The sequence below is a fragment of the Brachionichthys hirsutus genome, chromosome 15, assembly GCF_040956055.1.
Source record: "Brachionichthys hirsutus isolate HB-005 chromosome 15, CSIRO-AGI_Bhir_v1, whole genome shotgun sequence".
Classification (NCBI taxonomy): Eukaryota; Metazoa; Chordata; class Actinopteri; order Lophiiformes; family Brachionichthyidae; genus Brachionichthys; species Brachionichthys hirsutus.
This window is the reverse complement of record NC_090911.1, coordinates 12,318,887-12,325,059: the sequence shown is the minus strand read 5'-3', so window position 1 is coordinate 12,325,059 and position 6,173 is coordinate 12,318,887.

The window sequence follows — 6,173 nt, the reverse complement described above, 5'->3', positions numbered from 1 at the left end:
TTTATGTGTTTTAGAAGTTCTTTTGTGCGTTTTTAGGTCCTAGAAACAACATCAGACAGACGGATCGAGTGAGATCGCCCCCCGACAGCTCATCACGTCCGTTATCCGCGTGCCTCTGGTGTTAAAAGTGCTAGCATGGATGCTAATTGCACCAAACTATCTGCTAAATATCTGATAGAGCTGCTTCAACACATTTGAAAGCGCTCAAACAGTCCAGGTTTCCAATCTAATATTTCACTGTACGAACCTGGAATGTTTGCTAATTATGTTACATGACTTTAATTTAGATAGATAGCTCGCTAGCAGGTGAGCCAATGCCCCCTAAGCTATCATTACTCAATTTAAATACCTCTTTCCCTCCACTGGTTCCAGTCAATTAAAATTCCGACTCCTCCGAGAGCGGATTCTCACGACTCGCACGAATTAATGTCAAAGTCGATTTGAAGGCAACGCTTTGAGGAAGAACAAACCCTTTTTTGCACCTTCTCCACCTCCGTCCATCCTGGCGTGAGACGCTGGCGTGAGACCGGACGACGCCCCCACTCCCCGCTGTGCCGGGTCGAATCCCAAACCCGGGCTCCTTGATCGCGTCCCGTAATGACGGCGTTTAGTTCGGATGAGTCAGAACTGCTAACGCCTGTCAGGAATCCAGTCCAACTAACACTTAGAGCAATCAATGAGCCCAGAAGAGACGCGAGTTTTAAGTCTTTCGTCTTCGCCGAGCTATGTTTTTACCTGCGGGGACATCCGGCGCCTGGAAGGAATTAATCGCCACAACCTGAAATGCTTTGATGTTCCGGCGTTTCCTACGTCATGCTAAACCTTTCTGGGACTGCTGCGTGTCGAGGTTAAAAAGATGAAGCCATAATAAGATCCCTAATCGTCGCTCTACTCCACACGCGTGTGATCAGACGCCTGCTGTCTCGCCTCACGTGATGAACACCTTGATGGCACGCGACCTTTGAGGATTATTCACGCGTCATTTCACGTCACTCTTTTTCTCCTTCCGGGGTGTTCAGGAATCTTTCATGGAATCTCCTCCGATTTTCTCGATCCTCATCGCCGCATCCTGGCCTTGACGGTTGAGGCCACGCCTCCACCATGCTGACATCATGCAGGTATGCACGTCTGCTGGTGAGCAGGACTTCCTGTTTGCTCTGCCCGCCACGTTCTGCAGGTGTACCGCTCGTCACGAAGCCGATAAGCATTACTGGCGTCCGGCCCAAAGCTCCTATCGCCGCTCTGCCGTCGTTTAGCAGCTGTTAGCGACGCCTCTTTGTTGAGTTATGAACCGTAACAACGCCGGAGATAAAGCGCCATAAAAGGGTTTGTCAACGCGGCCCACATTTCTACAGTGTAGCTATCAAAGAGCTAATGTGATGTTTAAAGGAAGGAGGATGATTCTGGAAGGTTTCCATTGTCCTTTGGACTTGTCTGTCTTTTCAACCGTTTTTGTCACACACTGTAAAAAGCTGAAGGACAAAAACCAAAGACCTGCCTGCAAGTCCAGGGACCCGGGAACCCCGAACGTGTGTCCACGCCGTCATGCGACAGGCCTCACCAGTCCACCCTGTCCGCTCCTTTCCACCGCGCTAATGACGCCACTGGCTAATAGCCTCCAGAGGGGTTAGCATTTCCTCCACAACAGAGCCAGAGCGGTTCCGGCCGGGACCCGGTCTCCTTCCCCCCACTTTGTCTTCATCAGTTAGCCCAGATTATTGCGACGGCCAACGGGGACTAGTTTGTGGTCTCGTACGTCTGGATGGAGCTGCAGAACATGCGAGGTTCTCCTGGGAACGTGGGCTTTCTTTACGGTTCTAGAAAGATGGCGCCTCCAGCGGCGCTTTTGGGAGTCGGAATAATTGGATTTATGCTGGGATGTAAAGGTTTGGGGACCGCAGGCCACACAGGAAGAGGGGGATTCCAGTGGGTTTTCCCTCCACTTCCACTTCCACAGTGGAGACGGGATGGTGTGGGAAATAACAAGAGCTCCGGGATGATCGGATCAGAATTCATCTTTGACCGGAAAACGTTTCCGCTAACACTGAATAATAATAATGTGTAAGTTAAATTTAACTTTTGGGGGGGGGGGGGGGGGGGTTAAATGTTCACGTGAAGTTTAGATTTATAAATGCAGCACAAACGTTCCTTTTTCAACAGTGAAAATATGTTAATGGTGTTTCCTTTATTTCAGCCTTTCAGATTCATTATATAGTCTGGGGGGGGGTCTGAGTGAAACCACTGAGTTACACCCCCGGTAAAAGAAAAGCTGGAAAAGCACTGAGAGAGCACAGCCCCCCCCCCCCCCCCCCTCCCCCCAGACCAGGACCGTCTTCAGATTATTTTTAATCGACATCCATCCAATGAAATATGGAATGTGTGTGTGTGTGTGCGTGTGTGTGTGTGCGTGTGTGTGTGTGTGCGTGTGTGTGCGTGTGTGTGTGTGTGTGTGTGTGTTTGCTCTTGTTGAAACAGGCTATTAAAGGTTAGAGACAGACTTGGTCAAACAGCGGCGTCCTGAAGTGGACCCCATTAGCCTCTAAATGTGACGGCGGACCGTGGCGAGCGCCCGATGATAAATCTGGGGGGGGGGGGGGGGGGGGGGGGGGCTGAGAGGTTTACACAGCAGAGAGGAATTAACCTGTAGAATCTGAGCGAAGTGACATCATCGCCCGCCAATGATGACAAATGAAGACGGAAACGCCGCTTGACTGAGAAGGACGGGCGGAATCCACAAAGTCAATTACCTGGTTTCACCTGAGGGGGGGGAGGGGGGGGGCTTAAATGGGAAACAATGAATGACAATGAGCTGGAAGGAAAAGTTAACATCGGGGTTTGTTTACCTGCCGACAGTCTCAACGTTGAAATATTCCCCGCCGCTCGAGGACTCGGGACGCCGTCCTGCCGGGACGCCGTCCTGTCGGGACTTGCTCACGCACGGGAAGCACGCGGGAACGCCATCGATCCCCGTCCCAAAAACACGGCCATGACAGGAAGCCATTTCTGAAATACGCAAACTGTCCCCTCCCGTCCCCCTCTGCCCGTACCTCCACCCTCCTCCTCCTCCTCCTCCTCCTTTGATGAAGAGGCCTCCGGCCCTGTCCCAGTCACTCATCCTGCTCTGCAGCCCTTTTGTCTCTGCTGGGGGGGGTTGAAGGAGGTAATTGGCCGAGCCCGCTCAGGTGAAAGCAGACCTCTTGTCTGGGGACACAAAACCGTCTCTCTGTGCGCATCTGCAGGGTCAAAAGGACACACTCACACGCACACACTCACACGCACACACACACACACACACACACACACACACGCACACGCACACACACTCACAGGCACACACACGCGCACACACACTCACACACACACTCACAGGCACACACACTCACACACGCGCACACACACACACACTCACACACACACACACGCACACACACACACGCACGCACACGCACACACGCACACACACACACACTCACACACACCTCGTCACTCATCCTCCGGTCGCTGGTGCTACCTGGGAAAGGTAATTATTTGCTCTCCTGTCCGTCTCGAAGCTTTCAGGCTCGTCTGAAAAAGAAACGGACACAGTTAGCGTCTCGCCGCCGATGGTTGCGTGTCGGAGCCCCGCCCACAAACAACAAGCATATCATTAGCATGTTTCTGAAACGTCCAGGGTTGATCCGGGTCCGGAGACTCTGGATGTCTGGAACACGTTCCGGGTGTTCGTTCCTGTTTCATTCCGGATCGATGGGCGGAGCATCTGTGTGTTGCTCTCGTTGACGCCGTTCATCGGCTCTCGGCGGCGGGCGGATTTATGGCCTGCGTGTGTGGTCCCGCGAGACTCCGTATTGACACGGAACACACGGCCCGCCATGCATCAGCGCCGGCCTCCCGTTCACCCGGCCCTGCCGCGGCGCCCTTTAGTTCGTCTCCGGCCCGTGACCGAAGGGGAAGAAAGACGGAGGTGATCCGGGAACACGCCGCCTCGCATCCATCATCGATATTTTAATTCCTGCCGCTTGTTCCGGCTCCCGAGACGTGCGTTTCCACGGTGACGGCAGAAATGTCAGACGTCGTCTCGTTTCCCTCGTCCCCACAACAAAGAGCTCAACAATGGGCGCCATCTTGTCCCTTTGTCGGGCGTCGACCGGGAGTACGAGGGAAAAGTTCCAGCCAATGAATGACGAACAAAGTGGAGCAGCCAAGATGGAGGGGCGGCTATCGCTTATTGCCCCGGAGGATTGCCCCGGAACATCCTCGTATCCGATAAACGTCGCGGCGCCGTCTGCTTTAGCGCAGGATGCTGCTAAACTGGAATTAGCTCTCCGGTCGGTTAGCGCAAATACGCTAACGCTAACCGGTTGAAAGGACGAGCTGAGATTCAGAAAGGTTTCAGCAAACAGAGGAACCAGATCCACACTCTGGTTTCAGCTCGCTCTCACTCGTCTCCGGCGGCGCGGCGCGGCGCGGCGCTCCCGTTCCTCTTCGTGCGTTTTCACTTTTGTTCTGCGCTTTCAGAGGCTCAACTGTTTCCAGCGGCGGCGGCGGCGGCCTCGTTTGCATAATGCGATCATCAAACAGGTCTGCGGTTTGTGATCAACGTGAGACGCACAAAGGGAGTCCCGAACAGGTGGAGCGGGTAAATGAGGCAGCTGGCGGCAGACGTTCAGGCTAACGGGCTAATGCGGACAACAGGAGGACCCGAAACCGGTTCTTCAGTCGCCTGAATAAAGTGTGATCTCAGGTAGGGTCACACCTGCTGGGCTTTAAGCCGTGTCTTTGACTCGTCACGCTTCCTGCTCACCTAAAGTCAGATCAAAAGGACCGACCCGAACTGCTCCGGCGCAGCGTCGGAACCAACATCATCTAAACCAACCAAAACCAAAACAACAACCAGAAAAGCACTCGGAGAGCACAGACCTCCCCCAAGCAGCTCGCCCCCCCCCTAACTGGATCTACACCGTCCACACGGTGATCCGGATCAGCACCAGAAGGTTCTAGATTGTTCGTGGTATCTTTATACACCAACCATGTAAAGTAGAAGTGAATCAGAACTGATGTGTATTTTTAATACATAATACACAAATACTTGAATACATAAATGGGTTTCAGTGTAAAAATGTAATATTTTTTCCGGGCCTCATTCTGGATCAGAACCAGAAGACTTGTTTCATGATGGTTCATGTGGGACCCCCTTCATGACTCTGATTTTACAAGAGATGATTTTATTATGAAAAAGCCTCCATTATAAGTAAATTGGAAAATCCGGATATTGATCATGTTTTTGTGTCCAGACGGGAATCCGGAAGATCCATCCAGAAGTTTCTCTATAATCAAACAAACAAGCCTTGTGACATCACATTGAAGGTTTAATCAGCCCCCCCCCCCCCCCAGCTCTTAATTACTGCTGATCCTGATCAAACATCAAGAAACCAAAATGAGCCAACGCTCTGCTAAGTACGCGTCACCCTGATCTCATTAGGCTAGCGGCTAATTGCTGCTAAACCATTTAGCCACCAAGAGCTGTGAGCGGTGGAAGAGGCTAATGATCGCCCGTCGATCCGATTGGCTTATTGACTCTCAATAAGATCAATTGAGATCATGTGACTCATCTTCTGTCACCGGCCCAGTCCGTCGCAGCGACCCGCGGAGGAGCAGGATTACTGATTACCGGCTGATCGCTTTTCACACGATTCCCCTCCTGCCCTCCTTCCAGACGCCCGTTCTCCTTTCTTTCCTTTCTTTCTTCCTCTCCATCGCTGCGTTTCTTTCTCATGCCATGCAAGGCGGCATATTTATCTCAGATAGCGGCCGGGTTTCCCCTCGCCGCGTGGGCGATGGAGGCTAATTGCTGCTCGGCCCGTTTGTTGTTCCGCATGTACGAATGGACCGATCCAGAAGATGTTTCCCCTCGAACTGAGGGAAGCTGCTTAAGTTGACTTGCAGAATTCGTTTTTTTTGGGGGGGGGGGGGGGGGGGGGCTTCGTCCTGTGATCGGGTGAGGTCTTTGAACCTCTCTGGAGGTCAACGACCTTTCCCTGAGTGATTGCTGATGGACGGTTCTTCATCTCTGGGCTTCTAGATTTCATCTTCAAGAGTGCGGATTAAAAAACATGAAAAGAAGTCTTGATGTCAGAAGGAGGTGGAGGAGGCGACATTTAAATGTTTAAATAATC